Source organism: Erpetoichthys calabaricus, chromosome 9, assembly GCF_900747795.2.
Source record: "Erpetoichthys calabaricus chromosome 9, fErpCal1.3, whole genome shotgun sequence".
Classification (NCBI taxonomy): Eukaryota; Metazoa; Chordata; class Cladistia; order Polypteriformes; family Polypteridae; genus Erpetoichthys; species Erpetoichthys calabaricus.
In genome coordinates, this window is record NC_041402.2 from 93,270,154 (window position 1) to 93,291,521 (window position 21,368).

Below are 21,368 nucleotides of genomic sequence, written 5' to 3' on the forward strand. Positions count from 1 at the left end.
TAAGTATTTTGTTCGACGATGAGAGGCTGTATTCTTAGTTCTCACGTTTGCAGACAAAAGTGTAGAAACAATCAAAGAAATTACAATCTTTTGGTAGGCTCGTTTACTTTTCAGTACAGTACAGATACATGCACAGCAACTGCACAAAAAAATAAATGCTGACCTAAGCGCTAGATGTAGTAAGCATGAATGCGCATTAAGTACGCGTCTTTGAACACTGTTCGGGTATACTAAGTGACAGATGAAGGTAGAGTCTGTCAGACAGTCATTTAAGTCCACGGCCACCCAGGACTGTTAAATTTTGCAATTTGTCACCCCTGTCAAAATTACAGTTGTACAAGTCGTGCCACCACATTCCACTGTTACATAGGTCATCCGCATTGGACAAAAAGCAAGCAGCACGAAACTCTCTGCATAATGAACAGTTTCTCGATCAACGGAGATCACTGCATACGCAGGTCAAGGCCAGTGTAGCTCACGCAACTGGAGACTGACCGATGTGTGCAAAGGACACGAACCTGTTAAACGAATACTCAAGTGCAGCAAGGTTCACAACACGAAATACCAGTAGGTGCGGGAGGCCGCTGCACAAAAGAGACTGTCAAACGATGACACACGCGAGCACACTCGGCAGAATGTGGAAGACATGCAGCAAGGCAACTAACGCTTAGAAGGAAAAACAGACAGACGTCACGGAGACAGCTACGTGGAACTTACCTTTATAATCCAGCAAGACAATGAATGTCGCTTATTTACTTTTCTCTCACGTACTCATCTCCACTCCATATGCCGCTTGTGTTGTTTCTAGACTCTACAGCTTCCTGCAGCGTCCTTGGGGCATGAGCGCAGGCGCTGCTTCAGATAGACAATACGCATGCGTACTTTACTGACGAAGGGGGGCGGCCTTCTAGCGTGACGACGGTGGCGCGCTTGGTTAGCAACTTGTTGATGGGTTTGAGCTTCAGCGGTATTAACGTTATACAGTTAAGTGACGATGGAAATATGGTCGACATTATACTGCCATTCCATTGTTGCTACACGTGTAAGTAATTTTATCAGCAATAAATTGCAGCCCCCACCCCGACACACTGAATTGGATAAGCGCTTAAGAATATTAAGTTGTATTTATAGCCCGTTCAACATAATCGAATGCATTGTTTTTATTTTACGGCCTCATTGTAATACCGACGAGGATGTATTTAATAATTCAGGGAAAGCAGTGATATACAGTGAAAAATAGTAGACTCTCATGAAATTCCGTTACCTGATTTTAGCAAATACCACTCCCAATATATAGACATATCCATTTGCTCCTTATATTAATTCATAATTCTTCTATAGTTTGTTCAATTAGCCGACTGTTGTACATGCCCTTAAGGGTGTACTCAACCCAAAAATTATTTTTTTTATATGGTATTTACCCCATGTACTTTGTAGTGGTTGTTCAGATAAAATTTTAATCTCATGATTTCATGCAGAATGAAGAGAAAAAAAGTTTATGACATAAAAGAAGTCAAGTTTTGGTCTTGTTCATCATCATAGAAAAGGCAGAGACCAGCAGTCGTATAATTTCTCTCCAAAGTCTCAACACATTAGGCTCTCAATGCCCTGACAACCAGAGTTTCAAACACGTTGTAGCTGTAAATCATATATGTAAAACAACGCTTTGGCCTTAAAGGGAACACTGTGGCTCCAGTCTTACCTTCACAAAAATGTACTCAGGCCCGGTCTTAGGTATTATGGGGCCCTAGGTGAAAGGGGGGTCCAGGGGCCCCCTGAGGGGGCTGGAAGCTCTGTGAAATGCGTGAAAATTAGACCAAGGAGTCGATCCGGGGCCCCCCAGACGCCGGGGCCCTAGGCGGTCGCCTACTTCGCCTATGCCTAAGGCCGGGCCTGATTGGGACAAATAATGCTGTAGTATATTTAATATATATGACAATTGCTCACTCAGACAATTTGTTTTGGGGGCCCCCAAGAAGGCGGGGGCCCTAAGCTATAGCTTGTGTAGCTTATACGTAAATCCTGCACTGAATGTACTTATCACAGGCTCATTCTTCATTGAATTGAATTTCTAGTTTGATTAGATTTGTTTCAGCTTCTGGTTTTTTTTTCTTTTTATGGATCCTCATCAACTCTGACTAGCAGCATCAGCTGTGAATAACTTCATCGTTGAGTTAGCAGCAAATATGGAAAATGACATGGCATGCCCATCATTTGGATAAGCTTCAACTTCAGTATCAGGAAGCCTATAAACAGGGTGATCCTGGTACAACCCCATGATCTCCAACTAGTGCAGTTTAAGCAAGGCGTCTTTCTAACAATGGCAAGTTATCTAAGTTATGTAATGAGCATAAATCTATTGGGTCGACTCTGGCAAGCACTACACAACCCAACAGCATTTTTTTCAGATGATGTTTCTGTCATAATTGTATCCTTTACACTTCACTGTAACAAATAGCAGGATAAAGGTAGGCACAACACAAATACAAAGGAGGATGGTATAGTTTAGTATTATTCCTTGGCTCTGTGCAAGGACTGATCAGAGCACCATCTCACTCTAAAAGTAAGTGCCCCCAGTTTCCTTGATTTTCTGCTCTGTGGCTGATCTACTCAGAATGTTGTCATAGTTTCAAGTCTGCAGCAGCACTAGTACACACTTGTCAATATAAAGTGTACACTATTGTGTACACACTTCCAAAAATAATGCAATATTATCAAAAACATATAATGCAGTGGCAGAGTCTATCCTAGAAGTAACAGGGTAATGCAGAAAGGTATTCAACTCCTCCCTGTTTACGATTTGCCTTTAGAAAAAAAATCATTGTTATCTAAAAAACATACAAAAATATTGTCTGCAGCCTTTTAAATTTCAATTAAATGTGCAGGCCATCAGTCTGAGCCTATTTTAAGTGCTCTTTGAAAGGAAAACAAGCAAACATGCCATTTCTTGTTTTAGGAGAGAGCTGCAGAATATTACAACAGTCTTTCAGATGCTGGTAGGACAGAATTCCTCATATGTGCTTAGGAGTTTACCCATGATTAGGAAATTAATCTTTTGTGTTCCCCGTGTCTGCGTGGGTTTCCTCCGGGTGCTCCGGTTTCCTACCACAGTCCAACGATATGCAGGTTAGGTGCATTGGCGATTCTAAATTGTCCCTAGTGTGTGCTTGGTGTGTGTGTGCCCTGTGGTGGGCTGGCGCCCTACCCAGGGTTTGTGTCCTGCCTTGCGCCCTGTGTTGGCTGGGATTGGCTCCAGCAGACCCCTGTGACGCTGTAGTTAGTTTATAGCGGGTTGGATAATGGATAGATGGATCTTTTGTGTTTTCCACCATGTGGATGATTTTTTTTTGCCAGTATGTACTAACTTTAGGCATGAGTTTCTCCTTGAGAGATTGTGATGTTGATGTTGCTTCCTTACTTTTTCATGAGCAAACTCCTCAATGACATCTTCAGGGGTTTGGGGTTGCAGCTATTCCCAGGGAATATCTCAGATATCTGCATATTCTTGATAAAGAAGAGTAATTTGTCCATTGAGCAGATAGTGTTATAATGAGGTTGCTGTGTGCACGTAACATCATTTTTACAACCTTCTTTTCTTAGATAAAAAAGGAAAAATAGCTGTATAACGTAATTGCATCATATTAAATTGTCATATCAAACAAATAAAGCAGCTACTGTGAATGTAAAGATCCACAAATGTTACAGTGTGGTTTAGCAGCCACTAGGGGGCTGTCTGCCTCCTATAATAATACAGGAACCCATGAGAGAGGGAAAGTGAGTAAGCAGCCATTAGAGGGTTTTGTACCTTCAGAGTTTAAATGCTGAGAAAGTAATTACTCCTTAGGCACATAGATGGCAGAGGCATTATAGGGATGGGCAGAAGCCTATTAGAGCTCCTCAAAATTCAAGGTAGTGGCATAGGGCTCCTGAGTGGTACAGGTGGAGTCCTGTTCCCTATTATATTGAACAAGTTATGCTAATATCAGTAAAGGAGCTTGGACATTTAATTGTATAGGTGGGGTCAGAAGTGCAGGATGTCCTGAGACTGACAAGTAGCTATGTGGAGACAGTTATATGACTTTCTAGGGGGGTATTCCTAACCCTGGAAGTTACTCCAGAGTAGGGTATACTTCCACCTCAATGACAGTTGCTTTTTGAGCTTAAAATGAAAAGGAGAGATTGTACAAGCACACAGAGAGATAAAGCCTCTGAATCTGTAGTTGTGGAAACACATTCTATTACTGCGGAAGGGTCCCATGAAGTTTGTAATGGTCTGGGTTGGCTCCATACTCCCTGTTGCATCTGGGAGCCTTTTGAACCCGAACCATTGGTAGTAATGTACTGAGATGAACCAGTCAAATGAGGATACACTTTCAGCAAGGGGTAGGTGCAAAGGTGACAAGTGCTTTTATTTAACACCAATCAAAAAACAGTGTTCAAAAGTGCAGTGTAACAAAATCCTCTTCAATAAATAACCAACTAAAAAAATCATCCAATAAAACCAAAGTGAATGTGGAAGTTAAAACTCATTAAATAATTCCATGAAAATGAAGTTTAAAATCACAGCAGGAAAGTATTCTATAAAACACACAAGCCCTGGTGCGTCCTTCTAAAAACTGATGTCTCGTCTGCTTTTCCCGACAGGGATCCTGCATCCAGAAGATACGTCCTCCCAACAGGTGCACTTCTACTCGTTCTGCATTTCCTCAGCCTTACACAAGAGTCTTCCTCAGCATTGGGTTACTCCAGCTCCCTCAAACATCTCAGCCGAAGTGACCCTCTTCAGCCCCATCGAGTGTTGGCTGCATGCTCCTTCTTTGGGTTGTCTACCCAGATGCCTGCCTACTTTCTAGTACATGCTGATGTCTCCCGATCCTGCAGTCTTTGTCATCCGTCCTTAACCTCCATGTCTCTTTTCTATTCTCCTTTCTATTTCTGTTTCCCCTCTGCTGTTCAGGCCCCTGTTATTTTGGCTTGATTGGGCGCAATGTGATATGCCGCTACCTTCATGGTATGAATGAGACACCTGACTAATCTGTTGGCCTTTACTATGGTAGGCGAGATCAGCCAAGCACCCCAGTCATCCCTGGAGCAAAGTGTGCTTGTGCACACCCACACCTTATTGGATCCTGCACCCTGGGACATGATTATTTATTTTAAACCTGCAGAACACAACAGACCACTTCTCACAAAACTGAAGGCCAATTTACAAGTAGAGGGTCATAGACAATGCAATCCCAATAGTGCTTTGTGGGAGGTAAGGCTAGGAGAGAAATTAAGACACGGCAGCATCTGTACACCATCATTAATCCCTCAGGTTGGTCAGTTGTGACCACAGCAGCTGCTTCTGCTGTAGAGTCAGGCCATATGGTTAGTGTAAGTAGAGCATCCTGAGAGGTCACTTTATTCTAAGGCCAGCATCATGGAGCCTAGTCCCTCACTGCTCTGTCACAGACATGGGCATTGTAGCTACCAATAGTACCAGCAGCAGTGTCAGTGGCAGATTGATGTCTCAGATGGACCAGTCTAATGTGTTGGTTCTGCTTGTGTGAGGTCACTTGAGTGCAAGAAGATCTTAGAGAGTTATCTGCCCTGCTGGTCTGTTGAATCGCTGACTGCATTGCAGTGGCTTAATCCACGATGTCTGGCAACACTGGTACATAACTTGCTTGCCTGCAACATGGCAATGACACCCTCTCTCCTAATTCTGGTGACATTCAAGGCATTATAGAATGCACAGAAAACTGACCAAGTGTGACCTTCATTCTGCTGTGACCTGAGCTTTGAGTTAAGACCTTTTAAAATGTAATTCATCAGGTTCTCTTTGACCTGGATCTCACTGGGTTAAAGCACACCTAATCAACTTTTTACATGTCTGGCAAACTGAAGTGTCTAACCACAAAAGCTAGATTGTCAGTCATAGGACTAAAACCAATTGTTCACTTTTTGTGAAAGTGCACAAGGTATAAGTATAGTTTTCTCATTCCAAAGAATGTTGCCTTTTCCAATACTATTCATATACAGTACATAGTTGTGAAAAAAGATTATGAACGTTTGGAAAATGTGGAATGCATACATAATTAATTCCTAAAATGTTCATTTAAGGTGGCATAGTGGTGTGGTGGTTCACATCCCTGTTCCTCCTTGTGTGGAGTTCTCCTGTGTCCACATGAGTTTTCTCTGGGTGCTCCAGCTTCCTCCCAAAAACATGCAGGTTAGGTGAGTGGTGATGCTAAATTGTTCCTAGTGTATAGGTGTGGGTGCATGTGTGTGTTCATCCTGCAATGGACTAATGCCCTGTCTGGGTATTGTTCCTGCCTTGCACCCTATGCTTGTTGAGATAGACTCCAGTTTCCCCACAAACCCACTCAGGATAAAGCAGGTTTGGAAGGTGGATGGATAGATGTTCATCTAAGTTTTTATATTAAATACAGCCTGTTGAAACAACTAACACATACAGAGTTGTACATTATATTAACTTTTGAACTGTTTTAGACACACACACAACAGCAACCTGTTTTATTCATAAGACTAACAGTCGTTGCAAAAAATTTGAGTAAACCTTGGTACACCATTCTAGTAAGAGGTATACAATAATTTTCAAAGTAAGTGCAGCCCAGTGCTTTAATCCCTGTTTATTTAAAATGTTTCCCTTTTTCTTTATTTTCCTTGTGATCTTCAACATCTTGTTGTCTGGCAGTCAAGTGTATTTCCACTTCTTTTTCTCTAGCCTGTAATAACTCATGATTACTTCATCTGTCATCTGTGCCTGAGCTGATCACACCTTTCTCACTAGTTTTTTCTTTGTCTGTAGGACCAGGAAGTAATACAGATGCACTGCAGCCTTCCTTCTTGTCTCTATTGGCTGACTGCAGCAGTGATGACTGGCTGCTCATGCTGCAAGGGGTCTTCCACTTTTCACTTGTGACTTGTATAACTAAAGAAATTGCTTTTATGTATCAAATCCAATGTACAAATTTGTCATTACGTAAGGCTGATCACATAATTAATTTTCCTCCAGCACCAGGAACCAAGAGCAACAAGGTTCATGTTTTGTTTTAATTGATTTCTTCTGAAATTTCCTAGTACTAACTGAAGAATTTCACTGCATGGTTGGTTCCTGCTCAGTGTTTGGAATCTGTAACATAGCATTCATCTTATAAAAAATATCATTAAGGGTTAATATATGTCAGAAATATGTTCAATTATATCCGGTAACCAGATTAAGGTCAAGTGAACAACAAACTCAAAAATGTAATACACAAAATTTAGTAAAAGATTACTAAGAGATCATCAGATGTGGGATGATCTCTTCCTGTAAGCAAGATTGGACAGTTGTCATATACACAGAAATTTCAAGGATAATAGCTAAACTTAAATATATTGGAAGAATAAGAGTATAGTAAAATATACTTTTATTTTATATAAGAAAATAGACTCTTATTTCATATGTTATTTGGGTGTAAACCAATGAACCAACCAGAGTAAATGTATGCATTGATTGACACTGTATGTAAATTCAATAGTTTATAATATGAATCTCTACCCTCTTTGATCATTTTGACCATGCGGTAACAGACTGCTGTGATGGATGTTCCCTCTTCATCCTGGTGCTGCAAGAGTAATAACTGACACAGATGGACAAGCTTTTCTCCTGCCTGATTATTGACTTAAAAAGGTTTTATCAAACTTGTCCTGGTAGAGGATACATTTCTTTCTTCAATTAAGATGTTGATTTTTACCACAGCTTGCTTTAACTGTCTGGAGTTCTTTTATTTTCTTCAGTTATACTTCATTTTGCATGAAAAGTGAACAAGTGTACTGGGAAAAAAAATTAAAGTTTAACTATGTATATAGACAGTGTGCAATGCACTGTGGAAACTTTGATCCACAATTAAATGATATGCAAGAATGGATATCAAAGAAGTTGCTGGATGTAAGTTTACTGTTTAGAATAAAATGGTGTGAAAAAAACTCAAGAAAGCATTTATGCAAGCTGCAGAAAGAACTAAGAGCACCACAATAAATTAGACCACATCTGATATGTTGGTAAATGTCCATAACTTTTGTTTTATGTATTCAGTGCACATGTATCTTCTCTTTCGAAAATCACCTGGAACTAGACTTTCAGCCTCATTCTGGTTCTTGAATTTAGTAGAAAAGTGGCATTTGTAATGTGTGATAAAAAAGACAAAAACAGAGTATCACAAAGTAAATATCACAATCTAAACAGTTAATCTTGTGGTTCTGGGATGCATTGTTCATTTGCTAGGGGCATGTCCACTATGGTAGAGCTCAGTATTCACTTCAAAAGTCTCCTATTTTATTGTTCTTGTTCTGCTGGTTTCCTTAATGTATTGCTTGTGTCTTCTGACTACTATTCAACAAAGGCAAATTTATTTCTTTTATAACCCTAAATCATACAAGGAATCAGTAGCATAGCTAGGGGCGGGTGGAGGGGGGTGGTCCGTCCTGGGCGGCACATTTTTGGGGGCAACACTATTGGACAAAAGACTCAGTACAATTCATGTGTAAGGGATTGGAAAAATATCACTCATGAATAAAAAAAAGTAAAATTCTCTGATTTTTATGCACAAATGCTTCAAAAATAATTTTCAGACTGTCCTTCTGTGATGGCACAGCAATTGAAATTTATGAGGCAATAACAAAATATACATAAACATTACACCGATAATAATTTCTAGGAACATAAACAAGTAATTTACAATTTATAACTTCGTTTCATAATCAATCTAAATGCGTTCTTGCTCTGCGCAGAAAACATCCCCACCTATCACTTGTACACTACACTGGTTCTGGTTTTCACCGCGTAATTATATTAAACTAATAATTAGAACACGGCTTATCAGTGTGTCTATACTATATTCTTTTCTGGTTAATGCTTATAAATAATTATATGTGAAAAATTCTTGCTGTTTCTCTATATATGAATAAATCTATGCAAAATGTATCTTAATTTTTCTCTATACGTCATTTTAATTTTCTATTTAAATAGGTTAACATATTCAGATATTTTGGAAGGCAGCAAATTGAAGCACCGCCCCAAATCCCCCCCCCCCCCCCCCCGAGTGGCAGGAACTGCCCAGACTTGACTTCCTAAGAAAATAAGAACCCCCCCCCACAAAAATATGGAAGAAATCTTGGGAAAGGCAATTCAGAGAGAGACCCCCTTCCAGGTAGATTGGGTGTACATTGTGTCAAAAAATGGCATAAATACAATACACACAACAGAACAAATACTTCTGAGAGCTAGATAGTCACTCTGTCAATGCCAACTCAGAAAAACAATACAATAGTACAAATTACAAGGCAAAATACAAGAACAGATTATAACACTCACTAAATACAGAACTATTACATATGAGGATACAGATTTGTTTAAATTCATCAAAAACAAAGCAGAAAGTAATTAACATAAATTTAAAACTACAATATATGACCATCAGCTAATTGTAAAATAACTGCCAGATTGTAGAAAAAGAGTCAGACAAGACAGACATAATCAGAGTCCTGGAGACCTCAGCCAACTAGCCACCTCCCCTCTACTAGCCATTCTACAGCTGAGTCAGTGTTGGGCCGGGAAGTCTGATAAAGGAACCCTTCTATCCCATGATCCAGTGCTCCTTATTGTGAGATGATTTTTCCATAGGCAGGCAAAGAACGTGGCAGTAGAGCAGTGGCACATGAGAATACAGAGGAGAGAAACAGAATAGGCGATTGTTAGTTAACAGTTTATAAATATCATATTACTTATATTTTAGTATTAATAACTATAAACTACAGAGGTGCAGCATGCACAGCAGTTCTACTCAAAGTATACTAAACTGAAGTAGTGAGTCTTCAGCCTGGATTTAAATGCCGAGACTGAAGGGGCATCTCTTAAAGTAGCAGGCAGACCATTCCACAGCTTTGGGGCCCTGTACTTTAACTAAAAGCTTGACCTCCCACTGTTATTTTATTAAACATTTGGAATTATAAGCAGACTGGCATCTTGAGATCTTAAAGTGCTCTCTGGTTTTTAAGGAATGATAGATTTAGATAAGTAAGCCATTGTCCATTTAAGACTTTATATGTTGAAAGGAGGGCTTTGTAATATGCTCTAAACTTAACTGGGAAACAGTGTGAGGACTTAATAATTAAAGTGTGTTTGTATTTTCTTATTCTTGTGATAGTTCTTGCAGCAGCATTTTGAATTAATTGAAAGCTGTATAAAACATGATTTGAGCAGCCAGTAAACACCACATTGCAGTAGTCAATACTACTAGAAATAAATGCATGAATTAATTTCATCCATTCATCCATTTTCCAGTGTTGAATGTAAGGTGTGACGGGGTTTTCCAAGCCAGTATGTGGTTTGCACTGTAATGCAGAGACCTGATGTTGTGGGGTACAAAATATGTACATTTTGGTTTATATTTCCATTATATTTTGTTCAAGACAAGACAACAGATAAACTACATTCATGACAAATCAAAGCATGTCTTCTTCCCAGTTATACCTCACTTTTAAAACAGCTGTTACAACAAAGAAAAGAAGACATGCTGGTGGCTCAAGCTATTAATTACTTTATAACCTGAGAAAGCATGGACATCTAATTATTTTACAGCCTGGGAAAGGAAGACATAGAGATACCTCAGAGAACATAAAAAGTTTTATTGTTTGGGAAAATGGACAGTGAATTCATTCATCATATTGACAGCCAGCCGATCAGAATATCTAACAATCACATCTTGCAAAAATTCATGGCTGATAAATGGCCTATAGTCAAGAGTGCTGAGCCTTTGTATGTTTAAATGTATTCTTGTAGACCAAAAGTAATATTTAGGTCTGAGATATCATTAAAACATCATATGTTGTTTGCGCCGATAATAAGTAAGTCTCTTGAAGTGCTGAGAGAGTGGCAGGCTGTGTTATTCCTAAGGTGCTTGTATGGTTTAAAGTGTTAGAGGTTAACCAGCTGTGTGTTTGTCATTCATGGGGCACTATTGTGGTTAGGGTCAGTGTGTATGTAAGTCTTATGAAGTCCTAGGAGAGTGATAAGTTGTGTTATTCATAAGGCACTTGTGTGGTTTAAAGTGCTTAAAGATTAACCAGCTGTGTGTTGGTCATTCATAGGGCAATGTTGAGTTTCTGTGTGTATGCGTATAGCTATGTTTGTGTGTGTTAATCTTAAAGTGCAACAGTAGACCAACCCAGTAACGAACTTGATGAGTACACTTACCCTTGAAGAAAACATGTAAAGGGTAAGTGTTTCCTTAGGAGGCATTAGGTCTCTGGAAATGTGTTCTTTTCAATTGCGGCATTTTAATTAACCTGAATTTAAATAATTATAAATAAAAAAGGTATTATCCCCCCCACCATGCAATATGACGGTTACAAGATTACACGAGAAGTATAGAGGATAATTTAGCTCTTTACGGACGGTTTCACGCGGATATCACAAATGGGAAGCTTATGACAGACTCTCAAGCATGTGGGTGTCTTGACCTACACAGTCTGCCATCTTTCGTTTGCCACGCTGAAAGGATTTTCAGCGGACAGAAGACATAATCTTCCGCCCGGCAGCTTCAAAGTGTTGGCCGTAGGTCCATCCTTATATTCTGGTTGCTCCATGTGCAGGCTCCTTCGCTGGATCCAAACAAGGACAGGAAAGGACTCAAACCCCACCTTCAAAAATACAGGAATAGCACAATGCCTACATACAGTTCTCATTCTCCCAACAAGGATAGTGTGCTGACAGAAGACAGAAATATACTAGTCTGTCTTTAGGCTGACTATTCAATTCTCCAGTTGTCTTTGGTCTCTGCTCCTGTGCTTGGCTCGGCAATTCTAAATGCTGATGCTGTGCCCCTGTGTACCATACTTGGTTTGCCTGTATGAATGAGTTCATAACAGTGGGCACAGAGAACAGTGACATTAAACTTAATAACAAAACATATTATAACAGTAAGCAAAGGGAAATATCATGATAATACATTTTAGTGTTGTGATGTGAAATTTTGCATACAAGTTGATAAATATTTTGTATATCTTTATTTGTAACTTAGACAAAGCAATGTAATATTAGTGTTACATTATTGATAATAGTCTGCGTGGATTTCCTCCCACAGTCCAAAGACATGCAGGTTAGGTGGATTGGTGATTCTGAATTGTCCCTAGTGTTTGTGTGTGTCCTGCGGTGGGTTGGCACCCTGCCCAGGATTGGTTCCTGCCTTGTGCCCTTTGTTGGCTGGGATTGGCTCCAGCAGACCCCCGTGACCCTGTGTTCACATTCAGTGGGTTGGAAGATGGATGGATTATTGATAATAACAGCAATGGTTTGATGGTTAAGAACCCCTTCCCCCCTTTTAGGAATGAGTCTCTTTGTAATTTTCGACAGGGTTGGGATAAGTGCCTCAAACAAGTTTGGCCAATGTTTCTCTGCTGGAGTCTCTCAGTCAATCCCCACAGGAAAGCCAGACTGCATAGCCGGCAAGCTTCATGGGGGCAGGTGTGAAGGTGTTCTATGCCTCATAGGTCTGAAGTATGGCTGTTTGGAATTGGCTTGTATCAAAAGCCTTTAAGTACCATGACACCCTATTGGCTCTAGGGGTTGGACAGAAAACCTATAAATGTGGTTGCATGTACCCAACTCCCTCTCTCTTACTAACCTAATGAAAGACCATCTCACACACCATGAACTGAAAAGGACAACACAATGAAGCGCACAGCTCAGCAGCCATATTGAGACAGGCATGCAGCCTGTTCTGAAGAAAGCTGACCACAAATTATGCCTTAACTAGAGACATTTTAAGTAACTAACAAGTCTGTGTGCCGCCTGAAACTACACACCAAACATTTATCAGGTTGAATGATTGCCAATATTCAAATGTATTTTGCATTTTGTTATTATTTATGAATATTATCAATAATACATTCTTTAAATTGTAACTTAACTCCTTTTTGTCTTTTACTACACCTAATTGCCTGAGGTTATAAATGTAGAAGGGAAGGTGGAGAGAGGTTATATGGTACAATACCTTATAAAAAGTGTTAAGTCTGTGAGATTTGAGGCATTCTGACAAATGCTTCATATTAATAATACAAAAGGGGATGGTAGAGTTAAATATTACTCTACCAAGACAAAACACCTGGGATCTTATATTTTTAATTTTCTCATTAAAGAAGTTCATACAGTCTGTACTGCTAATGTCTGTTTGTATTTTACACTTTAGATCTGAATTCCCATTTGTTAAATTAGCCACTTTTCTAAACAGTACATGAGGATTATTATTATTGTTATCTGTTATTTTAGAATAGCACCTTTAAAAACAGCTTTTTTATATTTTTTAACACACTCTGTCCATGCCATTTGAAAGACCTGCAGCTTTGTTGTTCTTCATCTGTGATCCAATTTTCAACACTCTAATTTAAGAGCTCAAGTGTTCCCCTTAAACCAGGGAGTATTTCTATGTGCTTTGATCACTTTTGTTTTAAGAGCAGCCACTGTGTCCAAAGCAAGGTTATTATAGTTTTGACTTTTTAAATTAGTTTTTATTTCTATATTTTTTCTGACCTTACTTGAAAATTCAGCTTAGTTTTAGTTTTCCTTCATCATATATTTTTAGTTTTAATTTACTTTTTATTTCACAAAGACATTTCTATTTTATTTTTATATCTATTTGTTTCTATTACTAAAATATTTAATTTTAGTAATTATGGCATGGAACTACTATGGAGTTTAGTTTTGTGTCACAATCAGATAGAACTGTACACTTATCAGATTTGGATATAATATGAGTTTAATGTTAGTGGAAGCTTACTGCACTACATGGTTTACTATCTGGTTTTGTTTTTGCCTGATAAAAACAAGCATAATCAAAACCAGATATTCTATATTATTTGTGCTGAACAAATGTGCTGTTGGCACTTTTCATCTTTTCCTTATATTGCCCAGAATGGGCCAATTTGTAATGAAATTCAGGTGAATTTTAAGGTTTGAGGTTTTTTTTTTTACACTGAATGTCTACAGCACACAACATATCTTGCTCCAAGACATTGTGCTTATAATGAATGCCTTCAACATTGCATTCAAAAATCTCTCATACCGTGCTTTGTTATTTCTCAGGCACATACAATTTATAGACAGAATTTTGCCACCTGCAGGCCTGAAAAGATATCAAAAATCAGAAAATAGATTCTACTGTGCTCTGACAAGTGTGATCATGAAAATCATTGGGGTTTATGTAAGAACAGGGCTTTTAGGCTTGAATGAGTGTGCAGACCCCACCTAGCTGTATTGAAGGAAACAAAGAAAAACATGCATTTAGTGTCAAAGTTAGGGGGAGCGAGACTTGAATAGCCCATGCATAAGAACTGTAAACCTTTAATGAGCAGAGCAAGAGTAGGTAATAGGTGTATGGACAGGCACAAAACGACAGAGACAGCATCTGCGATTAAGAACAATATATACATTATCTAAACCTGTTTATCCAGAGCAGGATCACAGGAAACCTGGAGCCTACCCCAGCAGGTTTGGATGCAAGGCAGAAAAATGCCTGACATGTAATATCTATGATATGGCTGATGTTGAGAACAAAAAGAATATGATATTTCAACTATCTATTTTGAGAGAGAGAGAAAAATTGAAAAAATGGGGATAAATATTTTAAAACATAATTCTGTTACTGGGTTATTTTCAGATATCAGATATTTTGAGCTGTGAATATAAACTAAAAAAAGATCAATTTAATAAATATTGAATAAATACAAAAACGCATTAATATGTTTACTTTTTCACCAGTTGGTAGACTCTCTTCACCTACCTACCTGTAGTCCAGCAGAGACATTACCAGCTCAGGAATTTTACAAGGCTTGTATCGCTTTGTTGTCAAATGACATTTTTAAAGCAAAAGTGATTGGTCAGTAACAATATGCTGATCTTGTATGATGACCTAGTAAATCTCTCGATCAGTATCATTTTATTTTCAAAAAGGATTTCTCCTGTGCGAAGTGACAGGTGAATTATTGTCAACAAAAAGCAGCCACCTGGGAAATAAACTGAAACATTACACACTTGTGATTTTTCTGTCCATAGGTAAAGTTTTGTAGACCAGCACATTCCATTCTATTCTTCCATTTTTCCCCCGTGCTTTTTGCCATTGCTTTTTTCACAGAACTCTGAGCTTAAGGGCTATTTATATTGGTTTGTATATTCAAAGAGGCGTAATTCTGGGAGGAGTTTGGGGAGTGGCAGCTGGTGTGTGCACATGCGTTACTTTTCACGCTGACCGGGATTTATGGAGTGGAAGAATGTGGAAGTTGGCGAACGCACAGATTTATGTATCTGGATTTTTTTGTGCGTACGCACATTTCTGCTTTTGTCCTTACGTCATGTTTTAGTGTGAATTCTACGCATGGCATTATGCATGAAGCCCCTGGCCTTTCCAAAAAGCATCCCAATTGTTCACAAAAGCCATGCTTTTATTTGCACATCAGGTCTCTAACCAACAGTAAAGGGAACACACTCTGCTATAAATCACATCCTCTCTATATAATCTTGAGGGGGCAGGCACAATTAAATTCCATTTTCTTTTTGCTTTGGTGCATAGAGAGATGAAGTTCACTTTTAATACTTCAGATTGCTGTAAATAAATATTGTTAGTGCCGACATGCAGCAATAAGGTAGATACTTCATTGTTGGTCAGAAGATCCAATTTAGCCTCAATGCCAGATACCTTTGCCTCGGGAGGCATTTAACATTAACTGCTGGATTAACATAGTTCGGAATTCTAACATTCCACACTATGGAGTCACCAAATACGAGCACTTTATTGTTCTCAGAATCCAAAGGTGTGCTGCAGAAAGCTGTTCTGGGTCCGAATTGATGACTTGGGTGATGAGGGTAAAACATTTGACTTCTTAGACCCCCTGTCTTACTGTTACCCACTCTCCCTGTGACTGAATTGGTGCAGCTGATTTTGGCCATGCACTGACTACAATGAGACCTGGAGACACTGAAGCCAAATCAGAGGTAGCCGAATTGTCTAAACAAAGCAAGTCAATACAATTTTCAATATCCCTAATTGCTATCAATTTCCTAATTCAGTCCTCCAGATCACATATTTTCCCTACCAATTCTAAGTTAACTAAGCATTTTTGTTAAATGAAACTGTTTGTATTGTCAGCTGGAAAACTTGAACTGTACATGCTGCAGGACACACAACATCTAAACACATCCTTGACATTCAGAGAATAGAAGCAACTTACATTCAGTGCTGAGATCATCTTTAACCCTTACTGCTGCAACACTGGGTATAAGATATGAGGCAATGTACCAGGTACACCCCACTTTGCATAGCTGAATTGAACAGCCAGCTGGTAACTGAAACATATTACTAAAGTGTCAGTTTAACTAAACATTTTTATAAAACACAAGAAAATTATCACAGTCATCGTTCTTGTTTTTGGAGTAACAGTGGCTGATGAGGACAGTTTTTGCACAGTTTAATGTTGTTGGAGTGTTTTGACAAAGGAGAACTCCAGAAGATTACTTACCCACGTAAACATGGATTTTTAAGAACCTAAGTTTATGCCTTAACCGGGTTGCTCACCTTATCCTAGTTATGTGTGTGCATATAAACGCAGTAAATGAGATTCCAATAAGGGCTTTGACAATTTGTAACCCTCCACTTCTTTTTGAGCCATTCCTTGGTGGATTTACATAGTGTGCTTTGGCTATGTATTGTGTTGAAAAGCCCATTTCTGGTTCAGCTTCAACTTTTGGACAGATGGCCTCACATCCACCTTAATCACACTTTGATATGATACATAATTTATAATTGACTGCCCAGGCACTGAGGGAGCAAAGTAACCCCAAACCAAAACATTTCCACCACCATGCTTCACAGTTGGTATGTGGGTCATTTCCTGAAATGCTGTCTTCATTTGTGCCAAATATATCTACTGTTACTGTGACCAAAGAACCTTATCTTTGATTCATCTGTCCAGACCACATTTTTCCATAAAGCCTGAATTTTGCTGGTATGTTTTCACATATGTGCGCATGAGGGACAGTTTACAGGTTCAAATAATGTTTTTTTTTACCTTTCTCTCCTCTTACCTGTAAACATCAACTTTCTTTCAGAAACCTCAAAAATATCTGTCCCTCTATCCTTGCTACTTCCATTTCTGATTTTGTTTTGTCTTTTCCTAGATAGACTTGTTGACCACTGTAACACAGCCCTTCTTTTAGCACTAAACAAAACAGCTCCTTTAAAGCATAAGGGGGTTTCCTTTAAGCATTCAGCTCCATAGTACAATTCAGAGTTATTGCCTGTGAAGCAACTAGGTGGCACCTTGAGAGACTGTCACGTAAGACTGGCCTCACCCTGCACATCTAGCTTTTCTATGACCATCAAAGAGCTTATAGGGATGCACAAACTGCAGCCAAGAGCACACATTATGACTGAATAATAGAAAGTTGGCAGGATAACCCAAGGATTTTGTTCTCTGTAGTTAATAAAGTACTTCAACCTGCATCTGGCCCAATTACCTCCTCTATAGAAGTCTGTGAAAAAATTTCTCCACTTTTTCCACAATAAAATTAAAGATCTAAATTTTTCAGTTAATGTAAATCCATCATCCATTTATATATTTCCCTGTCTTCCCACACCATCCAGTTTTTTTTTTTTTTTTAATTTTCACCAGTCACATCTGCGTCTGTTAATGACCTGCTTTGTAAGATGAGTCCAACTACTGTACTTTTGTATTGGACCCCATTATCACCACACTTCTTAAATCCTGCCTTCATGCCATAATCATGTGTGAATTTCCCCTTGGGATTAATAAAGTATCTATCTATCTATCTATCTATCTATCTATCTATCTATCTATCTATCTATCTATCTATCTATCTATCTATCTATCTATCTATCTATCTATCTATCTATCTACCTAATCCCGACTGTTACGACAATAATAAATATATCCCTTGACACTGGGTTTGTGCCAGCCACATTTAAAATCGCTTCTGTAACTCCAATGTTAAAAAGATCTGGTCTTGATGCTGACAATCTTAACAATTTTCGGTGTATTTCTCACTTACCTTTTCTGTCAAAAGTTCTTGAGCATGTTGTAGCCTCCCAAACTCACCAATTACTTAACTACTAATAATTTGATGAAACCCTTTCAGTCTGGCTTCAGGGTGCAGCACAGCTGTGAAACTGCTCTGCTTTGGGTAACCAATGATTTGCTTATTTCATCAGACTTTGGACAAACTAACATATTAATTTTGTTAGATCTTAGTGCAGCATCTGACACTGTCACACATGACATTCTACTGTCCAGAATGGAGAACATGCTGCATATGTCCAGTGGTTTAAGTCCTATCTGACAGACAGGCAAGAGTTTGTAAGTGTTGGCCACAGCAGATCCAGCTCAATGCCAGTCACACAAGGAGTTCCTCAGGGCTCTGTCCTTGGCCCTCTGCTCCACTGTATCTATATGCTTCCCCTTGGCCATATTATTCGTAGCTATAGACTGGGTTATAATTTTTATGCAGATGATACTCAACTTTATTTCAATGTTAAAAGTGAAACTTCATCAGGGCTTTGTCAGCTCACAACTTGCCTCAGTGAAATTAAAACCTGGATGGAGCAGAACTCTTTAAAATTACATTGCAACAAAACTGAACTCCTGCAAACTGGCACTAAAGCACAAATTAAGAAGATGAGCTTTTGTATATCCTGTATCTATCTGTTTTAGTGTTCTATTCAGGAAACATTTGTATTCAATGTTACATATACTGTACCTGCTGCTTCATTCTGAGACTCTGTGAAGTGCCTTGAGCATGGGAAAGGTGCTATATAAATAACCATCCATCCATCCATTTTCCAACCCGCTGAATCCGAACACAGGGTCACGGGAGTCTGCTGGAGCCAATCCCAGCCAACACAGGGCACAAGGCAGGAACCAATCCCGGGCAGGGTGCCAACCCACCGCAGTATATAAATAACATGTATTATTATTATTATTATTATTATTATTATGAATACCTAATGGTTGCCAGATCAAATATGTTGAAAAAATCACATACAGTATATAGGAAGAGAACAGTTCTGCAACTGTGTTGCCTGGCCACCTAAAACACTATACAAAGTATACAGGGCAAATACCTAAATACATAAATACAAAATAAAAATAATACATGCATACTAGATAAGTAATAAAACGATATTCATAAGAAAATTTACAAAAGGACAAAAAACATAATTAGTGACATACACAATAACAATCTCTCTCTATATAATGCAATGTTGACTGACTGGCTGAGTCACTGACTCATCAAAAACACTTTCCCATTTAGTTAAAAAAATGAAATTTGGAAGGATGGTACATCTATGCCAGTAGGTATCCACTAAGAATGGATATTTCGATTTATCAATATTTAGGGGTGGAAAAACCTCCCCACAATAGAAAACTTAAATACCCCAAAATCTCAAAAAAGGACTTGATGGATATGATTGAAATTTAATAACGTTATAGAAAAAGAAAATTAACTGATGAAAATTTTTTTATTTGTTGATATGCTCTTGGCTACATTGAGAGTGTGCTTAAATGAAGGACACAGTAGAAGTGATTAATGGGCCATGGGAATAGCACCAGTAACCAATAAGGCCGGACAGATGACTGAACATGGGGTGGTATCCTGGATAGGAAAAAAGTGTTGTGATCTTGATGAGGAAAGGTAAAAGGAAGTTCATCAAAGGTCAAGAGAAAAGTAGTAAGAAGTAAAGCTCAATGGTTAACAAGCACTGTTTTTTTGCCATTGACCTAAATGCTTAATGGCTGTCATCATGGTTATCCTTTCCACTTTGTTGACCCCCAGCCTCTGGCTGTGGCACTAAAAACCAATACATCCTCCCGGCCATGCTCTTCAATTGCCATGCTGTAAACTAAAAGGGAGAAATGATTGTCTTAGATCAGGTGTGTGTATTTCTAATGGAGAAGCCACAGAAACTGTGTTGCAGTGATTTAATCTGCAGCTGTGTGCTACTTGCTCTTCACATTAATACATCAGTGTAATGTATAAGATACCTGCACTTATGTATATCCACTTCAAGCACTGCTTTGCATATGCACTGGTACTCACATCATAGGGTTGACTACATGGTAAATGGTAAACCAAATAACTTTTAAAAACTATGAATCTGTTTCTTTTCGTTTTGCAGCAGCTTTTAGAAAGCCTAGATCACCTGATACTTTTTAGATATTTAAGTACCAAAATGAAAAGACTCATTCGTAATTTGGAAATATTTTGTTTTCCAAAGTTTACAGCGCAACCCATGAAACCATTGCAGGGAAACATTTACACAGCCATTTGAAATTCAATCACATAGTCCATTATGAAGAGTGCATATAAGCTAAGCAAGCAGCACCACATCCCAGTAACGTTGGGCCCACACCACAAATCACCATTAATTACCTATTTACACTAATGTATGTCTGCATACAGCAGGCTATCGTAGAAAATAAAAGTACACTTAAGCCAGGGTTGACACTCTGGCTAAAATATGATACTCTTACCACATCTTTTTTGTAATGTGTCTGCCTTCTTTTTTAACCTAAATTATTAAACATCAACATCTATCTATCTATCTATCTATCTATCTATCTATCTATTTCTGGTCATCCCACTAGCAAAGTAAAGCCAGGTGCATGAATGTGAAATAGGGGTGTAGCCATTGAGTGGTCGTCCTGGTTACAAGCTTTTCAGTTGTGTTATGGTACTTTACTCCAAAGGATCCCTGACAATCAGATTTGGGATTAGTACAAGGACTCCATACCTCCATAACTGTGGAAGCCAGTCCAAGTCAGAAAACACTCATAAACACACCCACAACTACTCATCAGTTAACCTAACCTATACAACTTTGGCATCAAGAAAGCAAACTGAAGTAACCTGGAGAAAAACCATTACAAGCATGACACAGAAAGTCCGCCAGTGTCCCCTCCCAAAAACAAACCACTCAACACTCAAGTGTTAAACTTTTGTCTTTTACTACCTTTGGATTTCAAAATAGAAAGAAATGGGATATGAACCAAACTCATTAGAACTGTGAGGCAGATGTACATCACCACTGCACCACCATGTTTTCTAGTGATTCCTTAATGGCTTGGTGGCTTGAGTTGTTACATCGCTTTGCAGTCAGTTCCACTGATGATCCTTTGAAAGGTTTTTTTGTGTTTACTAAGATCTCAGCTAAGTTTGAAGATGAAACAAACAAAAATTAGTTTGAAAATCAAAAGCACAGAAATTTAAAAAAATAAACTGCCAAAAAACTTATAACAATAAATTGAGCTATGAA

General features: G+C 38.6%; 1 protein-coding gene across 2 annotated transcripts in view; it reads right to left on the reverse strand.

Annotated features, from left to right (window-relative positions):
* pex5 (peroxisomal biogenesis factor 5) overlaps positions 1-883 on the reverse strand; it is an 89,811-nt gene extending 88,928 nt beyond the window's left edge. For both annotated transcript variants that reach the window (XM_028809929.2, XM_028809928.2), the window contains exon 1: positions 718-883. The gene's annotated coding sequence lies outside the window, so the exon portion shown is untranslated. The remainder of the gene's footprint in view (positions 1-717) is intronic.
* Positions 884-21,368: the final 20,485 nt, after the last annotated feature.